We start from the raw sequence: 16596 nt of genomic DNA on the forward strand, positions 1-16596 counted from the left end.
CTGTCACTATTATTGCACCAGGCCCTCTACTGTCAGCTCTTGGACATAAATAAAAAAAACCTCTAAACCACCCTGTTCAAGGATCCTGTGCTATATTCTAGAGTCTCTATTTTTTCAGTGTCACTACTTCTTAGTACCATTGCCCTCTTAAAATAAGAAGCTCTCTATCCTTCAACTGGAAACCCCCCAGCCCAACACCCTTAAGGTGCTCACTCAGAATCCCAACAATTGTTGGTAAATAACTTTTGTGTCACTTTGGCTAAAGGCCTACCTGTTTGATGCTGCTTTTAATTCCTAACTTGTCACCTGCTGGTAACCTTTATCTTGTCTTCCTCTCTTCAATAATCCCTTCCCTATGTGTCCTATTTGTCTGTCCTACCCGTATCCCTTATTTGTCTTGTCTGTCTGTCCTGATTTAGATTGTAAGCTCTTTTGAGCAAGGACTGTTTTTTCTTCATGTTAAATTGTGAAGCGCTGCGTACGACCGGTAGTGCTATAGAAATGACTTATAGTAGTAGTAGTTTGGCCTCTCTCATATAAAATTAAACCCCTTTGCCTGGAGCACTGGAAAGTCCCTTTTAAATTCCCTACTCCTACCAGTACAGCTTCCAAAACCATTCTTTGCAGCCTTTCACTGAAATAGCCTCTGTTTTCTCTTGGCCTCTCCTCTGCAGAAATAAAACTTTTTTTCCCCTCTGCTAGCATTGAAAAGCCTCCCTGTCAGCAGGCTTGCCAAATTGAAAAAAAATTTCCCACACAAAACCCAGCCCCTGCCATCATCACCCTGCCCCTGCCGTAATCAGCTCTACCCCCGACCTCACTAACCCCGCCCACAATGTCACTAACCCCGACATCACTAACCGTGCCCACCGCAACCCGCAACGGCCAAAAATTTCCCGCAGCGGGTCGCGGAAAGCCGCCCAATTGGGCGGGAAAACCGCAGCCTTGGCAACAGTGCCTGTCAGCCCTCTTTTCCTACTCTTCTCCTCCTCTACCCAAGCCGTAGTCAAGGAAACCAGAACTGGATGACATCATCTGTCCCCCCCGAGCCAATCAAACTCTCCAACACCAGAGTTATAGTTTGTGCTGAGAAAATAGAATCTGGATTTTCCTGATGTCAGCTCCATTTTAAAACAAAAAGTCCCATAGACATTAATGAAGAAATCACATTTTCTAAATATTTTAATACCCCTACATGCCACACCACTCCCGCTCGCTGAGCTGGTATAGCACATCCCTCCAGGTACCCTGGTAACTTTAGATTTTGAAAATACATTTTCTCCTGTCCGCACAGCGTTTTCCTAATAAAACCCCATAAAATAATTAATTAAATTTCCTGACCACCATCAAATAATTTTCCTTAAATTCCCCCCCATCCTATACAACCATTAAAATTCCAAAACGCACACCCAAAGATGTGCAGCCTCTTGAAACTGCGTACTTCCCTAAAAACAATTTTAAATTAATATTTATTTTGGTCAGATCCCCATAATTCACCCAAATAAGACCCCCAAATGCCCTTACAAACAAAAATAATTTAATTAATTCATTTTCTCCTAGGCCCTGTCCAGGCCTTGATTTCAGGCCTACTCAGAGCTTCAGAGCCTTACTGAGCATGTGCAGAGCTTGCAATTCCCCAGTAATACTCTCTGCCTCCCCCTCACTTGAAGCCAGCCAGCCAGCCATCAGGGCTGGTGACAAACAACTCCTGCTGCAAGCCTCCCTGGAGCTACCTTCCACCAGATCAGCCCCTAAAAATGTTTCAAAATGGGCCAGGAGTATCCTGGACCCCCTAGAAGGGTCTCAAAATTAGACCAAAAAAAATAATAAATTGAAGTGGCCTGAGACCTCCTCCGGAACCCCAAAATGATCCAGAAATGCCCCAGACTGCCTCTGCAGCTCCAAACACCCTTAAGGTGCTCCAAAAGACAAGGTAACAAATTTTTGTATATTTTTAATCATATTACACTTGCAAAATTAGACAAAAATCAACAGCCGACTCCAGCATACCACTGACTACGTGCATCTAAGGAGAGTGCCCTGATCCAGCCATACCCCTCTCATGGCCACACTCCTTTTGGGTTACGGGCTATGGGATTTTGGCACACAGTAAGGGCCTAATCGAACGGGGCGACCATCTCTAAGGGCGCCCATCTCTAAGGACGTCCCGGCGAAGGGGCGGGGAAACCCATATTATCGAAACAAGATGGGTGTCCATCTTTCATTTTGATAATATGGTTGGGGCGCCCAAATCTCAACATTTAGGTCAACCTTAGAGATGGTCGTCCCCAGTTTTCGGCGATAATGGAAACCGAGGACGCCCATCTCAAAAACGACCAAATCCAAGGCATTTGGTCGTGGGAGGATCCAGCATTCATAGTGCAATGGTCCCCCTCACATGCCAGGACACCAACCGGGCACCCTAGGGGGCAGTACAGTGGAATTCACAAACTGCTCCTAGGTGCATAGCTCCCTTACCTTGGGTGCTGAGCCCCCCAACCCCCCCCCCAAAACCCACTCCCCACAACTGTACAACACTACCATAGCCTTAAGGGGTGAAGGGGGGCACCTACATGTGGGTACAGTGGGTTTCAGGTGGGTTTTGAAGGGCTCACATTTACCAGCACAAACAAGTGCAACAGGTAGGGGGGGATGGGCCTGGGTCGGCCTGCCTGAAGTGCACTGCACCCACTAAAACTGCTCCAGGGACCTGCATACTGCTGTCATGGAGCTGGGTATGACATTTGAGGCTGGCAAAAAAATAAAAAAAAATAAAAATTTTAGGGTGGGAGGGGGTTGGTGACCACTGGGGGAGTAAGGGGAGGTCATCCCCAATTATTATTACTATTATTATTTATTGCATTTGTATCCCACATTCCCCACCTATTTGCAGGCTCAATGTGGCTTACATAGATTTGAAACATTGTCATTACAGGATATCAGATACAATTATTAATGTGTGATGATTAGGCGGGGTAAGAGAAGAAGGAAGAGAGTGATTAGGGTAGTTATAGAAGGTAGGCATTCCTAATTGAGTGGGTTAGTGGGGTGACTTAGTGAGGCTATAGGTTCTCATTGTAGGCCTTGTTGAAGAAGAATGTCTTCAAGGATTTTTGAAGGATAAATGTTTTCATTGATTAGTTTAATGAGGCTATAAGTTCTCATTGTAGGCCTTGTTGAAGAAGAATGTCTTCAGGGATTTTCGAAAGACAGTTGTTTCGCTGATTGCTTTCAAGTCTGTAGGTAATTCCCTCTGGTGGTCATCTGGTCAGTTTGGGCACCTTTCTGAGGCTTGGCCATGAAAACAAATGGACCAAGTAAAGTCGACCAAATGCTCGTCAAGGACGCCCTTCTTTTTTCCATTATCGGCCGAGGACGCCCATCTCTTAATCACGCCCGTCCTGCCTTCGCTACAGTGCCGACACGCCCCCGTGAACTTTGGTCGTCCCCGCGATGGGAAGCAGTTGAGGGTGCCCAAAGTCGGCTTTCGATTATGCCGATTTAGGCGACCCTGAGAGAAGGACGCCCATCTCCCGATTTGTGTCAGAAGACGGGCGCCCTTCTCTTTCGAAAATGCCCCTGAGTGTCATACAATTTATAGCCCGTACCTTCACTTAAAGGACGCAATCCTGAGATGCGCACAACTAAATTGGGTAATGAGCCAATTAATGGCAATAACTGAGCACTGACAATTATTGATGTTAATTGGCACCAATTTGGATTTGCACGTGCTTCTTGCTATGCACTATTCTATGACACTGTGCCAAAATCCTATAGCCCATAACCCAAAAGGAGTGTGGCCATGGGACGGGCATAGCTACTACTACTACTACTACTACTATTTAGCATTTCTATAGTGCTACAAGGCATACGCAGTGCTGCACAAACATAGAAGAAAGACAGTCCCTGCTCAAAGAGCTTACAATCTAATAGCTGGGTCAGGGCATGCTCCCTAGATGCACACAGTGATATAGAATTAAAGGGATCCACACCCAACTTGCACAACAGGATTTACACCAGGTTTCAGCTGCTGTAAATGCTTGAGTCCAAAGCTGAATTCAGATATCTGAGCTAAGTGTGATTCCATAAAAGCTCAGATTCTTTACAATGCTCAAATTTCAGCACCCTGTATTGAATCCTGAGGAAAGGAAAGAGGCAGGCCAGACAGCAAGGAAAGCTATCAGATCCTGCTGTGTCCTTATGGCATACGCTCAGGGAGATTAAGGTCTGCTAAAATTTGTATAGTGAAGTGTTGTGCCTTATGGAACTGTGATTAGAGAAGATAATTTTTCACTGCTGGGTAATGTGTAGGATTTTGATACCTGGAGCCAGCCAGGGAAGGAGTGGAGGTGGAAGGCTTCTGATTCCCACCCTAATACCACTGGAATTCCTTTTGGGTTGGCCCCAGGGGTGATGGTGGTGTCCAAAGATTCCATGGGGGTGTGTGTTTGCTGTGCTGGGGGGATTGCTAAGAGGGGGAGTATGCTAAAGTGGATTGGGGAAGGAGTTCTGATTGGGGGGGGGGCTCTGATTGGGAGAGCTCAGTAATCAGGGGTTCTGTAATCAGAGGTGCTATGTGATGAGGGGGATTGTGTTGGGGGGGGTGGGGTGGAACGAGGGTGTGACTCTGAGGTAGAGAGGAAGGGCAGTGAAAGGGCAACCTTTCCACATCTCATTGGCACTTTGTTCATACGTTTAAACAGGTTTAAATCTGAACGTTCACTGGTCAGGACATACATGTTTATTCCTGCTTTAGCCCTGGCCATTACACTCCCACCACACACACATGTACTTGTGCTATACATGTGTATGAAAATAGCCTTCTAAAATCAGGTATTTTTTTTTTACACATGTATCACAAGTGAGGATCTTAGACTCAGAAGTTTAGCTAAAAATAGAGTGCAAATTTGGGAGCCCAGGTTTTTTTGGTCCAACTCATTTTTAATTTCTACAAAAAATCATTCAGTTGAAGAAAAACAGCCATTTAAAATAACCTTGCCTCATAAAGGAAGATTTGAAATTGTTCTATAATTTGCAGGCTCATCTACTGACAGGTTTTATTTTAAACTGTACAAATCAATGCTTGCTTAAATTGAGAAGAAAAGCCTCCTTCATTTAAAGATGCAGAAACAATCCGATACAAACAGAGTAAAAGATTGATTTTGACAGCAGCTGCCATACCTGCAGTGGATCTAGATCAAAAGATGAAATTTTTACTGAATTTAAAAATAAACTTTCAGGTCAGTCAGATCTGGGATTGAACATCTGGAAAGAGTTCTAACCTATTACCTTCACTGTTTTCATCTGTTTCAATGTGTTAAAAACTGGAATCATCTGAACCCTGAACAACTTGATCTGCTTACTATCTGATTTTTTCAGCTTCTCTTTGCTACTGCCAAACCAGCCCTGGGCTAACTCTAAATCCCAAAGATTAAGAATTACTCCTGGCCCCACACCCTGAATGAGAAGCTATGTTCCTGGACTGAAAGTAGCCCAGACGGGGGACTAAGATGCACAACAAGCTCGATGTAAGGAGGAAAACATGAGAACAGCATTGATAATAGAGGGTGTCAGTGCCAAGTGATTATTCTGTACATTGAATGAAGACAGATGATCTTAAAGTACCAAGAAATGAAGTTACAGACCAAGGTAATGAGGCAGAAAGACAGAAATATTTCCCATCATCCTAAATGCCACAGGCCTGATTAAAACAATTTCCAAGTTCCATTTTTTTTCAGTTGGGGCACACCTAACAGTTGATGCTCGCATATGTGACACACTGCATACATGACCCTCATGGACCTTTGGTCTGATACAGTATGGCAGTTCTTACGAATGAAATGTAAACATGCTCTGCATCCACAAAAACCCTCTCTCTCCCCCAGCAACAGGTGCAGATCAGTACTAGCACATTACCATACCAAACCATATATATATATTCCGATTCTCATGTCATCTGAGCAATAGCAACATAAATCTCTCCACTACCAGGTACATTGTGAAATCATACAAAACCTGAAAAAAAAAAAATCCTATCTCAACATACAAGGAGCAAACTGAATTAACACTAAATTATAGCACTCATTTATATGATTCAAACAACATGACCCCTACACCGCTAATAGATAACCAGATATGTCACGCTGAATATTAGTGCTTAGCCAGCTAAGTGCTGTTTAACCAGCTAGGAGCTGTTGCTGGACGGTTAGATAGCGCTGAATATTGGCCAGAACATACCTACTACTGGTAAAACAGAACAACTAGGACTGTCATAGAGTTCTACACAGAAACTAAGTGCAAACAGAATACCACATCTCAAGCAAAACACAGACAAACCCTCACCACATACAGAACAAGAGATCACAAATTAGAAATACAAATATCAAGACAAAAATTAAACTGGAAACCCAAAGAAGTCAAACTAAACAGGTTCCACAACATGACAGAAATAAAAACAGAAACAGAAATGCACTTCCTCCTGTACTGAACAAAATACAAAGACATCTGTGATGCACATTTCCCAAAGCTAACATAACCCACTTAACAAATTCAACTTAAAACACTTTTTCTAGCTTTGTTGTCAGGGCATTTTATTTTTCCAAGCATGTTGGTCCCAGTTTCTCTTTTCTGCTTTCTTGTCTTCTGCTCTCTTTCCAGTTGGTGCTGTCCATTTGTTCATCCTATATAATAATTCTCACCTCCAACGTTCTAATGTGCCTGGTACCGTGGCTTCCTCGGAGGTGGTCTGCTAGGCAGTTTAGAATGCACTGACGTCAGTGATGTCACTGACAGCTGATTCCAAGGCAAGGGGAGGAGTAGTTTCCCTACTCCTCCCCCTGCCTGGGAAACAGCTGTCAGTGCCCCCAAGCCCCTGCCCTACAAAACCGCGAGCCAGGCAGGGGGAGGAGTAGGGAAATACGCGGAGCCTGTTTCCCTACTCCTCCCCCTGCCTACCAATCAGCTCTCAGTGCCCCCCCCCTCGGCGCAACACCCAAGCCCCTCCACCCCGGCGCAGCACCCAAGCCCCTACCCCCCCTTGACACATCACCCAAAACCCTCCCCCGGCGCATCACCAAAGCCCCTACCCCCCCTCTCGGGCACATCAACTCCCTCGCCACCCGCAGCCGCCAATACTAACGCTGTCCGACCGCTGCTGCTTCTCCTGTGGAGCAGCAGCGGCCGATACAAAAAGAAAAAGCCAAAAAAAGATTTTTAACCTGAAACGCGGCTCCGTAGACAGCCATCTGGCATTGGCTGTCGTCACTGCAGCCACTCCTCCTCTCCCCTCCACATCACTGCCCTTGCAGGAAGACCCCAGAGGAGCGCAGCGACATCAGAGGGGAGAGGAGGAGCGGATGCAGAGATGACAGCCAATGCCAGATGGCTGTCTATGGAGCCGCGTTTCAGGTTTAAAATCTCTTTTTGGCTTTTTTCTTTTTGTACCGGCCGCTGCTTGATGCTCAACAGGAAACGCAGCAGCGGCCGGACAGTGTTAGTATTGGCGGCTACGGGTGGCGAGGGGGTTGATGTGCTCGAGGGGGGGTAGGGGCTTGGGTGATGTGCTGGGGGGGGGTGTAGGGGTTTGGGTGATGCACCAAGGGGGGAGGGGAGGGTCTCTGGACATGGGTGGCTGCAGGGGGAGAGGAGGGTCACTGGACATGGATGGCTGCAGGGGGGGCAGGGAAGAGGGAGATGGGGAGGGGGTCCTGAGACCAGATGGGTGGCTGCAGGGGAGGGCAGGGGAGACAGAAGAGACGCTGCAGGGGGGCAGGGAGAGAGGAGGGTCACTGGACATGGGTGGCTGCAGGGGGGGCAGGGGAGAGAGGTGGGTCGCTGGACATGGGTGGCTGCAGGGGGGGCAGGGGAGAGGAGAGTCGCTGGACATGGGTGGCTGCAGGGGGAGTGGAGGGTTGGTGGGAGGGGGTCCTGAGACCAGATGGGTGGCTGCAGGGGGGGCAGGGGAGACAGGAAGGATGCTGCGGGGGGGGGGGGGGATTACCTTGCTAGCGCCCATTTCATTGCCTACTGAAACGGGCCTTTTATACTAGTAAGTACATAAGTGTCGCCATACTGGGACAGACCGAAGGTCCATCAAGCCCAGTATCCTCTTTTCAACAGTGGCCAATCCAGGTCACAGCTACCTGGCAAAATCCCAAAGCAGTACAATAAATTTTTATGCTGCTTATCCTAGAAATAAGCAGTGGATTCTCCCAAGTCCATTTTAATAATGGCTTATGGACTTTTCTTTTGGGAAGCTATCCAAAACTTTTTAAACCCCCACTAAGCTAATTGCTTTTACCACATTCTCTGGCAACGAATTCTTCACATTCCTCCTATCTTCTTCCATTCCCTCACTACATCCATCTCTGACATATTTCATCTTTCTCTCTTTTCAATCTACCCACTCAAATTCTGCCCTCTCACTTTTTAGTCATCTACCTACATTTCACTTACCTATCAACTTTCCATCTCCTCCTCTCACCACATAGCTCTCCTACCCCCTTCCCTGGCCTCTTATTCCCTTCTGTTTCACCATGTCTACCCTTCATACTCACCATCCTCATCTCTGTCATCTGCTTGACAACCTTTATGGTCTCCTCTTGCGTGGTTCCACCACGAACAGTATCTCCTCTCCTTCTCCCTTCTTATACCCTTGTAGCCTAGCATCACCTCTCTCTTTTGCCACCCATACTTATTTATTTTAAAATTTTCTATTTTGCACGATCCTACAACTCTCCCAGCATCTATCTATCCCACCTACCTCTCTCTCTCCTGTATCCCTATATAGCCCAGCATCTCCCCATCCCATCTCTCATTTCTCTACTACTGTGGTCCAGCATCTCTCTGTCCCTTCTTTCTCTCCTCTAATCCTATGGCCTAACATCTTTTCCCCCTTCTCTCTCTACTCCATTCCTATGGTCTATCAAGTCCCTGTCTCCCCCTGCCCCTATCCCTTTTCCTCTATCCCTGTGGTGCAGCAATTCCCTGTCCTCTCTCTCTTCCCCACCGCCCCCAGGAAAAATCATAACTTCAATTTTCAGCAAGACAGCGGCTCTGAGAGGAGAGTGGCTGCAGGAAACCCAGCTCGTTGGCAAGAGAGGTGGCTACACAAACCTCAATGCAGTGTGTTCTGTCCTCTGACAGTCTTGCCCTGATTTATAATGTGGCCCTGGGATGAGTTTGATACCTTTGCTCTCATTCTCACTGCAGAGTCACATGAATGATGCATTGTGGGTGGTGTGGTTCTCAGTCAATGCAGCTTCACTTACCTGTCTGCATAAAACTGCTATTATGGTTATGCTGTTGCTAGATGGACGGGCGGTTATCATGCATTGGTAAACATGCTGTAGAATCTCCTGCTTCTATTTGGCCAGCGACAAACTCCTGAGGCAGGCCTATGGCCGAAACACAGTACTGTGTCGAGTCTACAATAAAGTTTGCTCCTTTATATACCACCACAGTCTCAGCGTCCTGGAGTCATTGGTCCACTTCCCACTTTTTTTATCTGTATCTTTACCTCGTGGGATTTTGTGTTCATCCACTTAGGTGGATAGCCTACCCCGATACACTCTAATTGGGAAATTAGCGCATAGCCATTACAAAAAAATATGGAAAGGTGGCCATTTTACTGCCATGCTAAAAGTGGCTGCAGTGCATGGAAAACCCACATGCTGACAACAATGTCAGCCACTTTTTAGCAGGCCTTGGTAAAAGAACCCCTGTATTTGATAGTCAATGACACCAGTGCGGTTTATAATAAGGGAAAGGGGAAGGGAATTAGGACTTGATATACCGCCTTTCTGAGGTTTTTGCAACTACATTCAAAGCGGTTTACATATATTCAGATACTTATTTTGTACCAGGGGCAATGGAGGGTTAAGTGACTTGCCCAGAGTCACAAGGAGCTGCAGTGGGAATCGAACTCAGTTCCCCATGATCAAAATCCACTGCAATAAAAACATAGGAAGTATAATCAGACAAGGGCAGGGGTCAATGCATATTTGGTTATGACAAATATGATAAAATGCTAAAGGAGCTGAGTGAAACATTAGGATAAAAGAGATAGCAAAAAGATCTGATTCCAACAAAAGATTGCCCTTAAATACAACTAAAGATCAGACAAAAGATGGCAAATCAATAGTGTCAAGTACTAAGCATCATGCAAATAGGAACAACAAACATACTCTGAAATGTCTATATGCAAATGCTAGGTGTCTAAGAAATAAGATGGGAGAGTTGGAATATATTGCACTAAATGAAAAATTGGATATAATAGGCATTACTGAGACCTGGTGGAAGGAGGATAACCAGTGGGACACTGTCATACCGGGGTACAAAGTATATCGTAGTGATAGGGTGGACCGGACTGGTGGAGGGGTAGCATTGTATATTAACGAGAGCCTTGACTCAGATAGATTACAAATTCAGCAGGACACAAATCACACCTTTGAATCACTGTGGGTTGAAATTCCATGTATAAAAGGGAAAAGGACGGTGATAGGAGTGTACTACCGTCTGCCTCGCCAGGATGAGCAGGTAGACGCAGAAATGATAAAAGAAATCAGAGACGCAAACAAAATAGGCAATGAAATAATAATGGGTGACTTCAATTACCCAAATATAGGCTGGGTAAATGTAACATCGGGACACGCTAGAGAGGTACAATTCCTTGATGAATTCAAGGACAGTTTTATGGAGCAGCTGGTGCAGGAGCTGACGAGAGAAGGAAAAATTCTAGACTTGGTCCTTAGTGGAGCACATGATCTGGTGAGGGACGTTATGGTACTGGGGCCGCTTGATAACAGTGATCATAATATGATCAGTTTTTATATCAACCTTGAAGTAACTATACACAGGAAGTCAAATACGTTAGTGTTTAACTTTAAAAAAAGGAGACTATGATAAAATGAGAAGAACGGTTAAAAAAAAACTTAGGGGGGCAACTGAGAGGGCAAAACCTGTACAACAGGCATGGACGCTGTTCAAAAATACCATCCTGGAGGCCCAGGCCAAACATATTCCGTGAATTAGAAAAGAAAGACGGAAGTCCAAAAGACAGCCGGCGTGGTTGAAAAGTGAGGTGAAGGAAGCTATTAGGGCTAAAAGAAACGCCTTCAGAAAATGGAAGAAGGAACTGTCTGAAAATAACAAGAAGCAGCATAAGGAGTGTCAAAGCAAATGCAAGGCGCAGATAAAGCAGGCCAAGAGGGATTACTAAAAAAAAAAGATAACATTAGAGGGAAAAAAACATAGTAAAAATGTTTTCAGTATATTAAAAGCAGGAAGCCAGCAAAAGAATTGGTTGGGCCGCTGGATGACCGAGGGGTAAAAGGGGCGATCAAGGAAGACAATGACGTAGCGGAGATATTGAATGAATTCTTTGCGTCGGTCTTCACTGAGGAAGATTTGGGTGGGATACCGGTGTTGGAAATGGTATTTCAAGCGGACAAGTCGGAGAAACTTACTGACTTCACGGTAAACCTGGAGGACATAATGGGGCAGTTCAACAAACTAAAGAGTAGCAAATCTCCTGGACCAGATGGTATTCATCCTAGAGTACTGATAGAACTAAAAAATGAGTTTGCGGAGCTACTGTTATTGATATGCAATTTATCCTTAAAATCGAATGTGGTACCGGAAGATTGGAGGGTGGCCAATGTAACGCCCATTTTTTAAAAAGGTTCCAGGGGAGATCCGGGAAATTATAGACCAGTGAGTCGGTGCCGGGGAAAATGGTGGAGGCTATTATTAAAAACAAAATTACAGAGCACATCCAAGGACATGGATTACTGAGACCAAGTCAGCATGGCTTTAATATGGGGAAATCTTGCCTGACCAATTTACTTCAATTCTTTGAAGGAGTAAACAAACATGTGGACAAAGGGGAGCCGGTTGATATTGTGTATCTGGATTTTCAAAAGGCGTTTGACAAGGTACCTCATGAAAGGCTACAGAGGAAAATGGAGGGTCATGGGATAGGAGGAAATGTCCTATTGTGGATTAAAAACTGGTTGAAGGATAGGAAACAGAGAGTGGGGTTAAATGGGCAGTATTCACAATGGAGAAGGGTAGTTAGTGGGGTTCCTCAGGGGTCTGTGCTAGGACCGCTGCTTTTTAATATATTTATAAATGATTTAGAGTTGGGAGTAACTAGCGAGGTAATTAAATTTGCTGATGACACAAAGTTATTCAAAGTCGTTAACTCGCGACAGGATTGTGAAAAATTACAGAAGGACCTTACAAGACTGGGAGACTGGGCGGCTAAATGGCAGATGACATTTAATGTGAGCAAGTGCAAGGTGATGTATGTGTGAAAAAAGAACCCGAATTATAGCCACGTCATGCAAGGTTCCACGTTATTTGTTACAGACCAAGAAAGGGATCTGGGTGTCGTCGTCGATAATACACTAAAACCTTCTACTCAGTGTACTGCTGCGGCTAGGAAAGCAAATAGAATGTTGGGTATTATTAGGAAAGGTATGGAAAACAGGTGTGAAGATGTCATAATGCCTTTATATCGCTCCATGGTGCGACCGCAACTTGAGTATTGTGTTCAATTCTGGTCGCCGCATCTCAAGAAAGATATAGCAGAATCAGTACCCTTCTCCACCACCGCCAACTCCAGGCTCCGCTCATTCTGCCTCGCCTCACCCTATGCTTGGAACAACCTTCCTGAGCCCTTACGCCAAGCCCCCTCCCTGCCCGTATTCAAGTCTTTGCTTAAAGCCCACCTCTTCAATGCTGCGTTCGGCACCTAACCCTTACCGTTCAGTGAATCCAGACTGCCCCAATTTGACTGCCCCTATCGGACCGACCGTTCACTTGTCTATTAGATTGTAAGCTCTTTGAGCAGGGACTGTCTCTCTTTGTTAAATTGTACAGTGCTGCGTAACCCTAGTAGCGCTCTAGAAATGTTAAGTAGTAGTAGAATTGGAAAAGGTGCAGCAAAGGGCGACTAAAATGATAGCGGGGATGGGACGACTTCCCTATGAAGAAAGACTAAGGAGGCTAGGGCTTTTCAGCTTGGAGAAGAGACAGCTGAGGGGAGACATGATAGAGGTATATAAAATAATGAGTGGAGTGGAACAGGTGGACGTGAAGCGTCTGTTCACGCTTTCCAAAAATACTAGGACTAGGGGGCATGCGATGAAACTACAGTGTAGTAAATTTAAAACAAATCAGAGAAAATTTTTCTTCACCCAATGCATAATTAAACTCTGGAATTCGTTGCCGGAGAACGTGGTGAAGGTGGTTAGCTTGACAGAGTTTAAAAAGGGGTTAGACGGTTTCCTAATGGACAAGTCCATAAACCACTACTAAATGGACTTGGGAAAAATCCACAATTCCAGGAATAACATGTATAGAATGTTTGTACGTTTGGGAAGCTTGCCAGGTGCCCTTGGCCTGGATTGGCCACTGTCGTGGACAGGATGCTGGGCTCGATGGACCCTTGGTCTTTTCCCAGTGTGGCATTACTTATGTACTAATCAGGATAGAGAAAATAAAGAAAATGTAGTTATGCTTCATTAGGAAATGCCTGACCAAAGGTTTTCAATAAGGTTTTAAAGCTCTTGACAGAGGATGCCCATCTGATGTCAACACAGTGAACGTAATGAAATATAAAATTGTCATTTTTCATCCTATAATCTACAATAGGATGAAAAATGACAGAAGAATTGAATCACTTCTGAGTTTACACTGCATTTCCCTAACATCATAACTATAAATCACTGCGTGTAATGAGTCAAAATCATCAGCCTGTGCTCAGCACAGCACAGTGTGCTGTTGACCAGAGGTGACATGGCCACTCAGTCTGACAACTGCAGAACACTAGAAAGTTGCCTTAGAGATGGAGTTAGAAAAACCACCATACATCTCTTCAATGATGCTAACGTTGTCTAGATGTAGAGCTTGCCTGCCACCTGGTGTCAGGAAGTGGCACTTGCATTGCATGCTGGAGAGATTCCAGTAGTTCAAACTGGATTATTTAAACAATTTCCTAGCCTAGTAATTTTTTCTCCTTGGGGAATTCTCACCAGCTGAGCCTAAGGGGAAAAATAAACGTTTTTGCTTCAAATTATACAGATTCAGCAAATGTTGCATGTCAGAATTTCAGTGAAGATTTACCAGCAAGCAGATATTTCTGTATGAACAGCAGAAAAGTCCACAACTGTTTGCTTGCACAAATCAGGAAAAGAGTGCATCTTTCTTGCCTCATGAGTTTTATTTGCTGCAGGCTGTTCTTGCCTGCTGCAGAAGTAGCACTGCAGTTGACCTGAATTAGGTGTGAATTGAGATGTGAGGAAATAGAACAGTTGCTAAGGTTACTAAGGTATCCACTGAACGCAAGCCTAAGTCTCTAATATACTGATAACTTGAAAAGTATAGAGGAACAGACTTCAGAAACTCGATACAGCTGACAATACTTTAACTAATCCGCTGTCCGCTCTGCTCTGCGTGGCACGTTTTAGGCTCACGCTGGCGAGAATCCTCATCAGTCTGAAAAACCTCATGTGGCATCAAAATAATAAATGAATCTTTCATTTATATATTTTGTGCAACATACAGTACTCTACGGGTACTTAGCTGTGGTCTGTGCTGGAACGATTAAACCTATTCGCTCAGTGCTTCTTAAGGAGCCGGAACTTCACATCTCTTCACAGCACCTGCAACAATAGAAATGTTATCTTTGAAAAGAGAAGAGTTATCGGGATCAACTAGCACTCGGATCTGGTAACTACCTTCCAAAGCCACAGTCCGTTTTGAATAAGACAAACCGGCCGCCATAGGCGGTCGGTGGCCCAATTGTTTGGGGAGGCTAAAGGGAGCGGGGTTAGGGGGTGGGGCCAGGGGTGGAGCTTAAATCCATAATTGTCTGATAGCATGCAGAAAAAATAAATAAATAAAAATAAAAGTCACAATTAATACCTTTTATTCAATTTAGATATTAGATATGTATCATATGTCAAAGAATAAAGTGGTTGCTCAAAGCATATTCTAACCACAATCGCTCAACTGCAAAACACTATGCACAACTTTGTCCAAAAACACACTCTGAACCTTACTGGACCATAAATATTACAGTGGGCAGACCTAATACACCAATATACCACCTATACGGAAAATGCAGACTGTCAACAATATGAAACAAGGGATCATATCATCACAATTCTCATGTAGAGCCACAAAACACCCTAATTCATGTTTAATGTGGGATAAAATGCCATAAATAAGTAAATAAATATAAACAATGTTGAGCACCTGATTCTCAATGTGGACATATTCCAAACACTATAATGAAAATAAAATGATCTTCTCTACCTTTATTGTCCTGGTGACTTTTTCTGATCATGCTGGCCCAGTATCTGATTCTGCTGCTATCTGTCCTCAGTGCAGGTCAGGAAGTCATCCTCATTAAATATCTTCCTGGCAACCCAGGACACCTCCAGTCAACCCCCCCCCCCCCCCCCCTCCGCTTTCCCAGAAGTAAGGTAAACAAACCATAAACCAATTGCTACAACTGCTGGAGGGCTTTCACTGCAGCTCCTGCTGTGAGGATGGAGGTAAATCAACAATTTAATCCCCTCAGAGCAGCTGGACTCCACAGCTGATCCATTCTGCTGCAGCAGGGGGGAGGCTTAGCCTCTCCAAGTCTTTTATACCGGGTGCCTATGCCGGCCACCAAGGCAGGAAACTTTTAAACTGCTTCCTGCCCGCTCTCTACCAATCACAGTCGGGACCATTTAAAGGGACAACCTTCTAACTGCAGATAGACAAAAACTTAAAGGAACTCCTTCCATTCTACTCTTATTATTTAAACCCTGGGTTAGTGGTTCTCTAAACAATGCTTTGTTCCTCTTTTCTTGTCAGTGATAAAAAGAAGAGCTCTTACTTTTCCAGTTCATCTCATTTCCTTCTCCCCATGAGAAGAAAGGAAAACAGCCATGTCCTTCATTAAATATTGGAGAAAAAAAATATATGCAAATTAATTCAAGTTCCTGTATTCACTTCTCTCCTCCCCCACCAGGATCAGTCTAACTTTCCACTCCTGTCTCTTGGCAGGTTTTTAATCAGAGTCATTCAACAGTTTTGTAGAAAAAAAAAAAAAGGAAACTCTTCTTGTGTTTTCCCCAATGTATTTTACTACAGTTCAGAGTCTTTCAACGACAAAAAACCCCCCAAACATTAGGTAGCAAGCCTTCTCAGTCGTTTCTTAATTTTAACAAACAAAATTATTCACAAGAAAAGAGTTTGAGCCCTCTCTCCTAGTAAGCCTAGGGCTCAAACAATGACAGACCCCAAACCCTCTACTCCCAATCCAGCAGGCTTCTGCCAGCAAACAAAAACTGAAAAAAAAAAACAGAGGTGTAACTTATTTTTTCATAGGTTATTTACTCAGCTATTTTCTCTGAAGCAATGCTTAAAACTTGTGACACCACCTTTATAGGAAGTTAAATATATTGAACTTCTATCTCCTCCTCTGGGCTTTGGGCATCTGGTACAGCTTCTTCATAGCCTTGAACCTCCTCTATTCTGGGATACTCCTGGACCTCCATGGCAAGGGTGTAGCCAGACTTCGGCGGGAGGGGTTCCAGA

Source organism: Microcaecilia unicolor, chromosome 12 (assembly GCF_901765095.1).
Source record: "Microcaecilia unicolor chromosome 12, aMicUni1.1, whole genome shotgun sequence".
Taxonomy (NCBI): domain Eukaryota; kingdom Metazoa; phylum Chordata; class Amphibia; order Gymnophiona; family Siphonopidae; genus Microcaecilia; species Microcaecilia unicolor.